Raw genomic sequence first — 15,029 nt, 5'->3', positions numbered from 1 at the left:
CTGCCTCTGCACTGAGATAAACGAGGATCACTCACTCCAACTGCAAAGTCCATCACAACACTCAGGATAGGAAAGCAAACAAGCCACACAGGGTCACCTAAATCTTGCTTTTTAATTAAAAAGGACAGATAGAGCAGGCAGTAATTCCCCTGGCTACCCCAGAAGGCTGGGCTAGCAGTGCCTGGTGCTGTGCCCTGGGCACTGGCTGCACAGGTGTGGTGCTCTGCTGTGTGCACACAGATGGGTTGCTGCAAGATTTCCAAGGAAATATGGGAGAGAGGGGCTGTAAAAACAACAATTGCTGGTCCTGCACATCCAAAAATAAAATTATATTGACTAGGACCAGCTGAAACTGTTTCCTACCATTGCTAATTGCCTGCAGGAGGAGAGGAAACCCAGAGCTAGGACAAAGCCAGGTGAGTGCAGCTGTGTCCATGGAGAGATGCAGGTAGTGATTCATGCAACAATTGTTGTGCCCTAGCCTAGGACCTGTTATTCTTGGGAGCGCAGCCACAGGGCTGACAGTCACCAAATCCCCCTGCTCTCACGCTATGACATCACCAATGGTGTAAGCACCACCCTGGTCTGGAAGAACAGTGGCACCAGGGCCCTATTCCTTTTCCCTGAGTGGGCTGAGAGCCCTCAACCTCACGCAGTGCTGCTGATCTGGTGGGGCACCCCAGGACACTCCAGGATTCTGAGCACTCCCATCCCAGTGGGCTGCCACACCATGTTCCTCTTTGTCCAAAACCACAAGACCCTCGTCAGCACTTACACTGACTCCTACTGCCTGCCATGCTCTGTCAAAAAGACCATCCAAGAGCAGGCTCCACTGCAGCTCTGGAAAGAATACAAGTTTGTGATGCATGCAAATGCCACAGGAGGAGGAAGCCTCGGCGTTTCTACCCCAACCTGTTTGCGGATGCTCGGTGCTGGGCAGGTAGTACAGAGACTCATGGGGTGCCTTGCTGTAATTTGGGGGGGGAGGGGGCTGTAATGCTCCCTGGTTAGCAAAGCATTTGACACCCCACAGTCTGTGCTTGCTGGCTTCTTGTTCCCTGGAGCTGCACCGTGCAGTGTCTTCAGGCTCGTGGGGCAGGCAGTCGCTGGTACAAGCTCTCATGTGTCAGCCCTGTCCATCAGTAGGTTTCAGAGTGCACAGGGGGCAGGATCTTGCTGAGGAAGGGGAAACTGAAGCAGTGGCAGGGCTCAGCCCAGGGCTGATATGTGACATGATGATGGCGGAGCAGATCCGGTGGTTCTGAGAGCTGCTTCAACACACAGCTCGCAGGCTTGGCTCAGCTCTGACTTGGGTGGGCCCTCCATGCCAGGGGGACCCTGTGGGGGCCAGGAAGAGATCTGAGCACTGCAACACCTCTCCCCCTGGTCTTGGAGGAATCCCTGAACTGTGGTTGAGCTGTGGGAGGGGTGTCCGTGGGACGTTGTATGTATGCTGTGGATGTGCAGCTCTCCCCACATGGACTAACAAGCATGCAGGCTCCGATGCAAAGTACACTGCGAACCGGTTCATCTCTTGCAGCCTCGTTAGCCTGTGCATTATAATGAGGGAGCCAGCAGAGAGCATGGAAAGGGATGTCACCGCTGTGCAGGGACAGAAATGGCTCACACAACCAGGGCACCTGTCTGCCCTGCAAGACTCCAGCCCTCTTGGGCTTTGTCAGCTGTAAGAGATTGGCTTTGTCCTGTAACTCCCTTCCAAATCTCTGCTGGACCCGGTGCACCCATCCCATCTCCTGCTCTGCAAAGCGCCCGGATGCCTACAGACACCCTGGGTGCAGGGGGAAAGGAGCCAGCGATGCCTGGCCATCCTTCATCCCCCAGTTTTGGGTGAGTGGGAAGCTTTGGGGGAGGTGGGAAATCACAGTGCTGCTACAACCCCCATGACCACTCACTGCAGAGAAGGGGGGGCTTGGCGCTTGTGGTGAGTCTCCAGCATTAGACCCTGCCTGGTAATCAGCTTCACCGTGTGCCCCAACACCCACAAAGGCAGGCACCTCTCCCCACTCGCTGCTGTCTCTAAGGATTAACTATGCCCCAGGTGCAAAATCTGGCAAGACAAGGTCAGCCCAAGCAGCTAAGGCAGTGATGCAGGAGTACTACAGGAATGCCATTGACCCTGCTGGCTGGCCAGGTCTGAAGGTGCCTCTGAGGTCCCAACTGTTCCCCCCGCCCAGCATCACACAGGGCACGTCCTCATGGGCCATGGGGATGGGGGGAGGGGGGGTTGAGGGTTGTGGGAGAAGCTCTGTTCATCCCCCCCTTTTGCATCCTGTGTTACCCCCTCTCCTGCCCAGTGGTGAAGGGACCCTCCCTCAGCATCTGCACTCGTGGCTTTGCCACAGCTGCCCATCGCCGCACTGAGACTGTCCCAGTCCCAGAGATGTCTGCAGGTCCCCAGGGCTCACTGCCCCGGTGGCCCCTAAATACCCCCTGGTGGTAGGTGCTGCTTGGGGGACACCGTCCTGGCACAACATAGCTTCCAGGGACCAAGGCTGCATGGGCAGGGATGAGTGACCAACAGGCTGGAAGCAGTGGGTGTCACATCCATCACAGATCCTTAACAAGGACTCTGGGAGCAGCACCTCTCACATGCCTTCTGATCCCGTGACATTGCATTTCAGGGAGAGGGGGAACAGTCAGGATGCTCCGGCTGTCCCCCCATGTCCCTGATGCCACAGGACACTCCCACCTGTTGCTTTTGTGTTGCAGAGAAGTACAACAGAGTTTTTGTCAACGAGGACAAATACATCACCTGGAGAATGGGTCCCTACAACAGCACAGCCTGGAATAAGCACTCCTCCTACCTCCCCCTCATGCCCAAGGTAGGGTCCATCCCCTCCCGCCCCCCCCCAAAATGGAGTCGCCGACACCTCAGGCTCCATAGTGAAAGGGTGGCAATCCTGCAAAGGTTTGCCATCACTCCTTGCAGGAGACAAAGATGGAGACCTTCCTGCGCAGCATACCTGTGCTGTGCCACTCAAAACCTGCCTGCCTCAATCAATCCAGTAACTGCCCTTGCCCTGCCCCTGTGTGTCAGCTGTAGCTGTGCTGTCCAGGTGATGGGCTGGTTGCTCCTCCTCATCCTTACCTCGCCATCCCTCTGCTTGCAGAGGGAGGTGGCCACCGACACGCTGCATAGGCTGTGATGGCTCTTGCCACTGTCCCTGCAGCCCACGTACACCATGATGGGGGTGGGGACCCTTCCAGGGCTACTGCAGCCCCTGCTCTGGGTGCCACTACTGCCTGTGAGAGATGGACTACTACATCAGTGGGGCCCTCACCATCAGAAGGCATCTCCACACGCTAGCAGAGAGGGCTGCAAGGTTGGGATACCCTGCCTTGCTTGGGGTGGCTTGCCATGGGATGTGATGGGTTGGGATGGACAGGTTAGGAAAGCCAAAGCCCTGATAGAAATTAGTCTGGCCAGGGATGTCAAGGACAACAAGAAAAGCTTCTATAGGTATGTTAGTGAGAAAAGGAGGACGAGGGAAAATGTGGGTCCCCTCCGGAATGAAACGGGTGACGTGGTTACCCAGGATATGGAGAAGCCTGAGGTACTCAAGGACTTTTTTGCCTCAGTCTTCACTGGCAAATCCTTGAGCCACACTGCCCAGGTCACAGAAGGCAAAGGCACTGGGACAATGCAGAACCACCCACTGTAGGAGAAGACCAGGTTCGATACTATCTAAGGAACCTGAAGGTGCACAAGTCCATGGGACCTGATGAGATGCATCCGCGGGTCTTAAAGGGAACTGGCGGATGAAGTGGCCAGGCCACTCGCCATCATATTTGAGAAGTCCTGGCAGTCTGGCGAAGTTCCCATGGACTGGAAGAGGGGGAACATAACCCCCATTTTTAAAAAGGGTAAAAAGGAAGATCCAGGGAACTACAGGCCAGTGACGAGTGGTGTTCCTCAGGGGTCGGTACTGGGACCGGCACTTGTTCAACATCTTTGTCGGCGACATGGACAATGGAATCGAGTGCACCCTCAGCAAAGTTGCCGACAACACCAAGCTGTGTGGTGTGGTCGACACGCTGGAGGGAAGGGATGCCATCCAGAGGGACCTTGACAGGCTGGAGAGGTGGGCCCGTGCGAACCGCATGAAGTTCAACAAGGCCAAGTGCAAGGTCCTGCACATGGGTCGGCGCAATCCCAAGCATGACTATAGGCTGGGCGAGGAATGGATTGAGAGCAGCCCTGAGGAGAAGGACTTGGGGGTATTGATTGATGAAAAGCTCAACATGAGCCGGCAGTGTGCGCTTGCAGCCCAGAAAGCCAACCGTGTCCTGCGCTGCATCAAAATCAGCATGACCAGCAGGTCAAGGGAGGTGATCCTGCCCCTCTACTCTGCTCTTGTGAGACCCCCACCTGGAGTACTGCATCCAGCTCTGGGGGCCCCAGTACAGGAGAGACATGGAGCTGTTGGAGTGAGTCCAGAGGAGGGCCACGAAGCTGATCAGAGGGCTGGAGCACCTCTCCTATGAGGACAGGCTGAGAGAGTTGGGATTGTTCAGCCTGGAGAAGAGAAGGCTCAGGGGAGACCTAATTGTGGCCTTCCAGTACCTGAAGGGGGCGCCTCCAGGAGAGATGGTGAGGGACTGTTTATCAGGGAGTGTAGTGACAGGACAAGGGGTAATGGGTTTAAGCTGAAGGAGGGTCGATTTAGATTAGATGTTGGGAAGAAATTCTTTACTGTGAGGGTGGTGAGGCACTGGAACAGGTTGCCCAGAGAGGTTGTGGAGGCCCCATCCCTGGAAGTGTTTAAGACCAGGTTGGATGAGGCTTTGGGCAATGTGGTCTAGTGGAGGGTGTCCCTGCCCGCAGCAGAGGGGGTTGGAACTAGATGATCTTTGAGGTCCCTTCCAACCCAAACCATTCTATGATTCTGTGACCTGCTGGCAACACTCTTCCTAGTGCAGCCCATGATACATTGCTGGTTCATGTTCAACTTGGTGTCCAGCAAGACCCCCGCCTCAGGTCCTTTTCTGCAAAGCTGCTTTCCAGCTGGCTGGCCCCCAGTATATATTGAGGCATGGGGTTGTTCCTCCCCAGGTGCAGGATTTTGCACTTCCACTTGTTGAACTGCATGAGGTTCCTGTCAGCCCATTTTTCCAGCCTGTCAAGATCTCTGTGGATGGCAGCATGACCCTCTGGCATATCAGTCATCCCTCCCAGTTTTGTGTCATCAGCAAACTTGCTGAGGGTACACTCTGCTACAACAGCCAGATCATTAATGAAGATGTTGAACAGGACTGGACTCAGTATTGACCCCTGGGGTACACTGCTAGTCACTGGCCTCCAACTAGACTTTGTGCCACTGATCACCGTTCTATGGGCATGGCCATTCAGCCACTTTTCAGTCTCTCTCACTGCTCATGAACCCATACTTCAACAGCTTGCCTATGAGGATTTTGGCTTTGGGCAACGTGGTCTAGTGGAGGGTGTCCCTGCCCGCAGCAGGGGGGTTGGAACTAGATGATCTTTAAGGTCCTTTCCAACCCAAACCATTCTATGATTCTATGATTTTAATGGAGACAGTGTCAAAGGCCTTCCTGAATTCCAGACAGACAATATCGACTGAGGTTGATATGGGAACTATATTGGGAGTCATCACTTGCCCTGTTAATCTACAACGTATTGTCCTAATTCAGGATTTGAGACTATCTAAAAGCTGCTGCAGTTAAATGAGCAAGTTGCAGTAGAAAAAGAGGTATGGTTTTCATTATCAAAGGGATCATTAAGAAAGCAAATAACACTGTCAGCGAAGAACATCTGTTGCTTTTTTCCTTTTTTTAAGCTTATTAAAAATATTAACAAAGATGTGGTACATGAGCTATCCCAAAGGGGTTTTCTAGACTCTGAAGACAACAGCCAATTCTGCTACAGATCTTTTTATGACCTCTGCCAAGTCACTGAATTACATGTTCCCATGCTATGTAGGAAAAAAATATTTTTCAGTAATAGCCTGAACACTGTAGTGTAAGAAACACAGAACTGAAATTTCCAGTCTCCTACTATGGAAGGCAACCATACCATTTATTTTCATTCCTAAAATGATTACCTCCTATCTTAATGTGGTAAGACCTTTCACTATCACCAGAGTTTTCACCAGCACATAACAAAACTTCTAGAGAAGTGTTTCTGGCTCGAAACTCGCCTGAGCAGCCCTTTCACAGCCCCACTAACACTGGGGCTGTGGGCTTCCCTAGCCACCTAAACAGTCCTAACAGTGCCTTAGGTCTTTCTCAGAGTCTAGCCTCAAATTTGGAAAAAAATAATCTAGCCAATGGTCCCAGATGAAAGATGCCAGCACTGAAAGGTATTTCTGACTTAACACTTCCCTCAACAGCCCTTTCACAGCCCCACTAACATTGGAACTGTGGGCTTGCCTAGCCACCTAAACAGTCCTACGAGCACATTAGCTTGCTCGTTCTCTGTCTACGAGAGACCAGTTTCAAAATTGAAAATGTGCAGCCAATGGTCCCAGATGACAGATGCCAGCACTGAAAGGTGTTTCTGGCCTGAAACTTGCAAACAGCGGTCCATTCACAACCCCACTAAAATGGGGTCTGTGAGCTTGCCTAGCCACCTAAACAGTCCTAAGGGTGCCTGTCATGGTTTTACCCCAGCCGGCAGCCGAGCACCATGCAGCCGCTCGCTCACTCCCCCTCATCGGGATGGGGGAGGGAATCGGAAGAGTGAAAGTGAGAAAACTCATGGGTTGAGATAAAGACAGTTTAATAGGTAAAACAAAAGCTGTGTGCACAAGCAAAACAAAGCAAGGAATTCATTCACCACTTCCCATGGGCAGGCAGGTGTTCAGCCATCTCCAGGAAAGCAGGGCTCCATCACACATAACGGTTACTTGGGAAGACAAACACCATCACTCCGAACACCACCGCCCCCCAGTCCCTCCTCTTCCCCAAGCTCCTTATAAACTGAGCATGACGTCATATGGTATGGAATATCCCTTTGGTCACTTTGGGTCACCTGTCCTGTCTCTGTCCCCTCCCAACTTCTTGTGCACCCCTAGTCATCCTGCTGGCAGGGCAGTGCAAGAAGCAGAAAAGGCCTTGACTTTGTGTAAGCACTGCTCAACAACAACAGGTCTATATAACAAAAACATCTCTATATTATCTATGCTGTTTCCAGCACAAATCCAAAACATAGCCCCATACTAGCTACTATGAAGAAAATTAACTCTCTCTCAGCTGAAACCAGGACATCTCCCTTAGAGGACATCTCTGCATCCACCTCAGCAATGTCCTACAGCCCCTGGAGGAGCAGGAGGCAGCCTGACTCTGAAGCCGCAGTCCATGGGGTAACCCAGAGCCCAGCAGCCAGCTCCTCGGTACCTGTGGGGCCAACAGTTCTCAGAGAGGCATCCTCTAAAACCACCAGCTCGTACCCAACTGTGGCGAAAGCAAAACACCAAATACAAGCAGTTCCGCGTGCCAGCATGCTGGGACAATGTATATATCTCTGACAAAAAAACCCCAAAAAACCCCAATAGTGATAACTACAATTTCATCACTCCCACCAAAGAAGCCAGCATCAGGCAGGGATGTGGCCCAGTGCAGCTGGTTCAGCGAGTGGGCGTACGAAAACCCAGCACAAGGCATCTGTCCATGAACAGTTTATTTCACTTGCCACATGTGATGTATAAGATATACAGTTAGCCACTAAAGATTTCGGCATCTTTGCCGTTGTCTTTTGGTCCCACAGCCCAATTCCTGCTGGTACAAGACGTGCTTCATCTACCACCCTATCACCCCAACAGCCCCTCTCCCCAATGCTCCCATGAGTGTTAATCTCACTCCTGCTCATCTCCATCCTCCAAGACAGACTTCCCAACAGCGGGACCCAGCACCCTGTTTTGCTCCCCCCCCCCCCTCTCTTAAAAGAACCAATTCAGTGCTTTGGGAGCGCTCAGCATTTTGGGTACTCAGGCAGGCTGAAACCTGAGCCCACTCCAACACCCAAGTGCTACAACGCGATATGGGGAAGAAATAGGAAGAAACCTATGCACAGCCCTCCAGCATGGCCCCTGTGATTTTCCAGCCATTGAGTCACCATGAAACTCCAGGTACTGGCAGCTCCAGAAAGCAGCAGATGGCTCACAGAGCAGGGCTGGCAACCAGGGACCCCAAATTTCCATCTATATCCAACAGTGCCAGTGATGCTGGACACCCTTGGGCCAAATGTAATCATCAATCCCTTAAGATGCTTGCTAGCAGCTCTTCCACATGCGGATCTGGCCATACAGACACAACTCCCTTACCCTCATCCCCTGCCGGGTCTGCTGTACTGGGTATTTGCCCTTTGGGGATCATGAGTATCCTAAGAGGGAGAGGGAAAGGAGAAAGAAAGATTTGTGCTTTCTCAAACAGCTCTGGCTGCTTGCTGCTGCCGCTGGCACTTGCTGATGGAGGGGCTGTCCCAGAAACCACTCCAAACCCAACCTGGCACATTGCACAACACACTACGTAAACCCATCTCCTGAAGTTTTCACTGCCAAACTTCTGTCTAGTGGTAAAAGTTGAAGCTGCATCTTGCAAGCAGAGCCAGGGACATGTCTCTGGGCTCCGTTAATCTTCTCCGGGTGGCAAGATCCCTACCCATCAAAAGAAAAAGTTGCGTGGCCCCTACACCGCGGAACGTGAAAGGCTTGCACTCCAAAGGTCAGGGTGCAGGTCTGCACTGACACCTCCTTCCCCGCGGGCCTTTGCGAGCAGGCAGGCACCTGCGGGATGGGGTACCCCCTCTGCCTGCCTCCAGCCCCCACACCCCTCCAGGAGCCCGGTCATCCCCCCATGTCGGGGAATGTACACCCCAAACCTGCCCCGCAGGCTGCAGCATCCTTCCCCGGGGGGCAGCCCCGGGAGTCAGCAAACTTACCAGCGACGCCGGGCCATGGCTGTGCTCTGCGCGGCACGGGAGACGGGGCGGGGGGCACCGGGGCTGAGCGCACACGGCGGCCCGCAGCGGTTCCGAGGTTGGGCACATCCCGCCAGCCCGCCCCCCCCCCGGCTTGCCCCGGCGCGGCGCTCCTCGCTGCGAGATGTAGGTCGACCTCCGCCCGCCCCTCCGGCGGCGCCAGCAACATCATCCCGGGCTGGTGACGGCGGGGCCGCTCCGGGGGTTGGAGCCGATGGGGCTCCCCGGGTGTTGGTACCGCTAGGGATGCCCGGGGACACTTGGGGGTTGGTACCCCTGGGGCTGTGCTGGGGATACTTAGGGTTTGGCGGTAGTGGGCCTGCACTAGGATGCTTTGGGTCATCCAGCTGCTAGGGGATGGGGTTTTCATGGGGCTTTCCCTGTTTCAAGTGGGGTTCAGGTGCTGCTTGGGGTGGGCACAGCTTGGCACCGGTGCTGCCCCATGGGGATGTGGAGACTCAGATGGCTCCATGCTAGAGCATCCCTCCTGCGAAGACCACAGCCCTGTGGGTTTATGACCCAAAGTATGTGTGGGAGGCCCTGAGTGGTATTCCTCGCTGATACTGGGCTCCCAGATCTTCATCTGAGAAGGGCATTACATGCCTTCATTAATTATGTACTGCTTTCAAATCTCCTTCCTTATTTAGCCCATATCAGTGCTCAGCCTCCCAGATGGATGGCAGCTCTTCCTGGATAATTCAGCAAAAGCAAGCACACCCTAAGCAGCCCAGAGTGAAGCTTACAAACATGGGTATCAACAGCTGCTTTTATGTCTGGCTCTGTTACTATGCTGTGAAAGCTTTTCCTTGAGTGCTTTCTTGGTCTCCAGCTTGCGGGTGGTGGCAGGACACCAGCCCTTGAGGGTTATTAAAGTGCACACCAAGCCAGCAGTCATTAAAGTTTATCCCCCTTCCCTGGGGGCTTCACCAGCTTGTAGGAAAGGGTCTGAGGGGAACGGTTGCTCAAGCCAGTTTTAATGAAAGCCCATCTTTTCTCTTCACCAGTGCCATGGGGCAGAGTAAGCCTCCAAGGCAAACTCAGGATGGATGGTGTAGCTGCCTCTCTGGACTCCTCCTGTCTTCTTGAAGTGGCTTATGTCCCACATAAGAGAGGAGATAAAGTTATCAACCATGGGAGGACAAAACTCCAGTGAGGAAGAGCAGAAAACCTGCTTCTGGCTGCCAGCATTGCTTAGGGGGGGAGCAGTAGACACACAGCTGCCCCCATCCACTTTGGGGTGTGCCTTTGGGTGCTGAAACCAAAGCAAAGCCCAGGCAAAAGAGCTGAAGCTCACCAGAATTGCCACCTCAGCGAGCTGCTTCCAGCGGGTCTCCCACTCTGCAAACACCCACTCACCCTTGCACTGTCATTTTCCTAAAGCTTTCATTTGCAGAGCCATGCAAGTCCAAGAAAATCTGCCTGTTTCTTAGTGGAGAAGACCTTGAGAAGCATCTCACTGAGGCTTGGGCATAGGGACATTTACGGGGAACCCAGCGCTCCCTGTTTGTTGTCATCATTGTTCAGTTTTAGTTTCTGGGCTTATGAATTTAAAGCCAATTGCACATTTTCTGCAAGCCTGAAGCCTAATTTTGGACTGTGAGGGTTGATGCAGTAGAAGAGTGATGACTAAGTTGGTTGAACAGCCTCCCCTCTCCCGCTGCTGCTTCCCCAGGGTTGTTCCCGGAAAAGAGCTGCCTCAGCAATGGAGACATCCTAAAGGTAAACATGGGATTAAAAGGTGCTGCCTGGACCTGCAGCAGATGAAGGACAGGGCTGATTACTGCAGGAAGAACAGCGTGACCAGGGAACAGGTTCTTGGATAAGAGGAGCAAGTGATGATGACAGAAAAATACAGGAGCAGCACAGGAAACACTGATGTGGGCCCAAAATCTGAGAGATGCTAAGCTACATGCGGTCAGGCGTAGGGGTGCCAGTAAGATTTCAGGTGCCATACAGTCCCAAGGACTGCAGGATAAGAAAAAGCATAGAAACACTTGCCCTGGGAGTAAATTTGGTGACTGCTTCTCCGCAGGTGGCAACAACATGCGCCAGAGCCCAGCATCATAATGCCATCCTGCCCTCCCCAATCATGTCCACTTAACCTGCAAGATGGAGGTGCAGTGGCTACATCACTGCCTGCATGGGCACTATGATGGGACCCGTTACCCCTCGGGGTCTGGAGTCCATACCATCACCCCCAGAATAATCCTCTGAGCACTTTTGCTTGAAAAGAGACCTAACAGCTGACTGGTGTTAGGAAAACGCCCTGCCTGGACTGTTTCCCCCACTGAACCTGTCTGCACCTAGGGCTTGTGTACAGGAAGGATGTCTTGAGATGATGTGTAGATGCACAGACCATTGCTCTGGGGCTGTGACTGGAGCACAGGATACTCCTGCAAGAGACAGCGGAGGTAGGGTGAGCGGTGGCCCTGAAGGGAAGGTCATGTCATAGAATCATAGAATGGTTTGGGTTGGAAGGGACCTCAAAGATCATCTAGTTCCAACCCCCTCTGCTGCGGGCAGGGACACCCTCCACTAGACCATGTTGCCCAAAGCCTCAGCCAACCTGGTCTTAAACACTTCCAGGGAGGGGGCCTCCACAACCTCTCTGGGCAACCTGTTCCAGTGCCTCACCACTCTCACAGTAAAGAATTTCTTCCCAACATCTAATCTAAATCGACCCTCCTTCAGCTTAAACCCATTACCCCTTGTCCTGTCACTACACTCCCTGACAAACAATCCCTCACCCTCTTTCCTGGAGGCGCCCCCTTCAGGTACTGGAAGGCCACAATTAGGTCTCCCCTGAGCCTTCTCTTCTCCAGGCTGAACAATCCCAACTCTCTCAGCCTGTCCTCATAGGAGAGGTGCTCCAGCCCTCTGATCAGCTTCGTGGCCCTCCTCTGGACTTGCTCCAACATCTCCATGTCTCTCCTGTACTGGGGCCCCCAGAGCTGGACGCAGTACTCCAGGTGGGGGTCTCACAAGAGCCAAGTAGAGGGGCAGGATCACCTCCCTCGACCTGCTGGTCACACTTCTTTTGATGCAGCGCAGGACACGGTTGGCTTTCTGGGCTGCAAGCGCACACTGTCGGCTCATGTTGAGCTTCTCATCAATCAATACCCCCAAGTCCTTCTCCTCGGGGCTGCTGTCAATCCATTCCTCGCCCAGCCTATAGTCGTGCTTGGGATTGTGCCGACCCACGTGCAGGACCTTGCACTTGGCCTTGTTGAACTTCATGCGGTTCGCACGGGCTCACCTCTCCAGCCTGTCAAGGTCCCTCTGGATGGCATCCCTTCCCTCCAGGGTGTCGACCACACCACACAGCTTGGTGTCGTCGGCAAACTTGCTGAGGGTGCACTCGATTCCATTGTCCATGTTGCCAACAAAGATGTTGAACAGTGCCGGTCCCAGTACCGACCCCTGAGGAACACCACTCGTCACTGGCCTGTAGTTCCCTGGATCTTCCTTTTTACCCTTTTTAAAAATGGGGGTTATGTTCCCCCTCTTCCAGTCGGTGGGAACTTCGCCAGACTGCCAGGACTTCTCAAATATGATGGCGAGTGGCCTGGCCACTTCATCCGCCAGTTCCCTCAGGACCCGCGGATGCATCTCATCAGGTCCCATGGACTTGTGCACCTTCAGGTTCCTTAGATATTCTCGAACCTGGTCTTCTCCTACAGTGGGTGGTTCTGCATTGTCCCAGTGCCTTTGCCTTCTGTGACCTGGGCAGTGTGGCTCAAGCATTTGCCAGTGAAGACTGAGGCAAAAAAGTCCTTGATTACCTCAGCCTTCTCCATATCCTGGGTAACCAGGTCGCCTGTTTCATTCGAGAGGAGACCCACATTTTCCCTCATCCTCCTTTTCTCACTAACATACCTATAGAAACTTTTCTTGTTGTCCTTGACATCCCTGGCCAGACTAATTCCTGTCAGGGCTTTGGCTTTCCTAACCTGCTCCCTGGCTGCTCGGACAGTTTCTCTGTATTCCTCCCAGGCTACCTGCCCTTGCTTCCACCCTCTGTAGGCTTCCTTTTTTTGTTTGACTTTGCCCAGGAGCTCCTTGTTCATCCTCGGGGGCCTCTTGGTGTTTTGGCTTTACTTCCTCTTTGTTGGGATGCATCGCTCCTGAGCTTGGAGGAGATGACCCTTGAATATTAGCCAGCTGTCTTGGGCCCCTCTTCCTTCCAGGGCTTTGTCCCATGGTATTCTACCAAGCAGATCCCTGAAGAAGCCAAAGTCTGCTCTCCTGAAGTCCAGGGTAGTGAGCTTGCTGTGCACCCTCCTCGCTGCCCTGAGGATCCTGAACTCCACCATTTCGTGGTCACTGCAGCCGAGGCTGCCCTTGAGCTTCACATCCCCTACCAGGCCCTCCTTGTTGGTGAGAAGAAGGTCCAGCATGGCACCTCTCCTCGTGGGGTGCTCTATCACTTGGAGGAGAAAGTTGTCATCGACACATTCCAGGAACTTCCTGGATTACTTGCGCTCAGCTGCATTGTCCCTCCAACAGATGTCAGGGTGGTTGACGTCCCCCATAAGGACCAGGGCTTGTGAGCATGAGGCTGCTCCTATCTGCCTAAAGAGGGCTTCATCTGCTTGGTCCCCCTGGTCAGGTGGCCTGTAGGAGACCCCCACTATGATGTCCCCTGCCCCAGCCCTCCCTTTAATCCTGACCCATAGGCTCTTGATGGGCTCCTCCTCCATCCCCAGGTGGAGCTCCATGCACTCCAGCTGGTCATTGACCTAGAGGGCAACACCCCCTCCTCATCTGCCCTGCCTGTCCTTCCTAAAGAGCCTGTACCCTTCCATCCCAACACTCCAGTCATAGGAGCTATCCCACCACGTCTCTGTAATGCCAATAAGGTCATAGCCTTGCAGGCACACACACGTCTCCATCTCCTCTTGTTTGTTCCCCATGCTCCGTGCGTTCGCGTAGAGGCATTTCAGCTGTGCCCCCGATGAGGCTGACTTATTGGCTGGGGTGGCTGGAATTCTTTTGATGTATCTTCCCAGTGTTACCCCGTTGGTTCCCATTGCGTATGGAGCCCCCGGCTCGTCTCCTCTAGGCTTCAAGAGTGCTGCAGTGCATCCAGCACGTCTCTGAGCAGTAGGCCGAGGGCCCTCGCCAGCACCCCGTCCCTCCAACCTGGGCACATCGTCCCACAACATGTCACTGGCCAGCCCGATGTTATCCCCTTGCCCCTTCGAGCCTAGTTTAAAGCTCTGTCGATGAGCCCCGCTAGTTCCTGGGCAAAGATCCTCTTCCCTCTATGAGAGAGGTGAATCCCATCAGAATTCATCAGGCCCGGTGCCGCGTAGGCCACCCCATTGTCAAAGAACCCAAAACTGTGGCGGTGACACCAGCCATGGAGACATGCATTTATGGACTGTGTCTGCTTCTTCCACCCGCCATTGCTGCCCTCAACTGGAAGGAGGGAGGAGAATATTACCTGCACTCCCGAATCCTTCAGTGGCTGTCCCAAGAGCCTGAAGTCCCTTTTTATCGCTTTCGTGGTGCGTGTCTCTGCTTCATCCCCACCCACATGGAGGCGCAGCAGTGGGTAATAGTCAGAGGGCTGTACCAGGATGGGGAGTTTCCTAGTGATGTCCTTAGCACAGACCCCGGGGAGGCAGCACACTTCTCTGAGAGGTACATAACTGGGAGGAGTTGGCCAGGAGGCAGTGTGGCTCAGGAACTGCCTCAGCATTGGTTCTGGGTGGTGAGTAATTGTGCTATGGATCACTTTTTTGTATATTATTATTTTTGTTATTATTATTATTATTATTGTTGTTATTTTCTGTCCTATCAATCTGTCTTTATCTCAATCCATTAGTTTTACCTTTTTCTTTTCGATTTTCTTCCCCATCCCACTGAGCGAGGGGGAGTTAGCAATTGGCTCTGTGGTTGTTTTAGCTGCCTGTCGAGTCAAATCTGCATGTAAGAGATGAGCTCATATAGGATTTGGCCTTACATAAATGAAACAAGAACCAATGACCCAGCATGTCATGGAATGATAAAAATCATATAAACATCTAGCCTAATTTTTCATATTGCTGGTTTGGGAATTTGTTTT

At 53.2% G+C, this 15,029-nt stretch overlaps 1 pseudogene; it reads left to right on the top strand.

Moving 5' to 3' along the window:
* The first annotated feature begins 344 nt into the window (after positions 1 to 344).
* Positions 345 to 3,466, top strand: LOC142599279 (sperm microtubule inner protein 6-like; annotated as a pseudogene).
* The last annotated feature ends 11,563 nt before the right edge of the window (positions 3,467 to 15,029 follow it).

The sequence above is a fragment of the Balearica regulorum genome, chromosome W (genome assembly GCF_011004875.1).
Source record: "Balearica regulorum gibbericeps isolate bBalReg1 chromosome W, bBalReg1.pri, whole genome shotgun sequence".
Lineage (NCBI taxonomy): Eukaryota > Metazoa > Chordata > Aves > Gruiformes > Gruidae > Balearica > Balearica regulorum.
The sequence above is the reverse complement of the archived record's forward strand: the minus strand, read 5'-3'. Positions and strand labels throughout refer to the sequence as shown.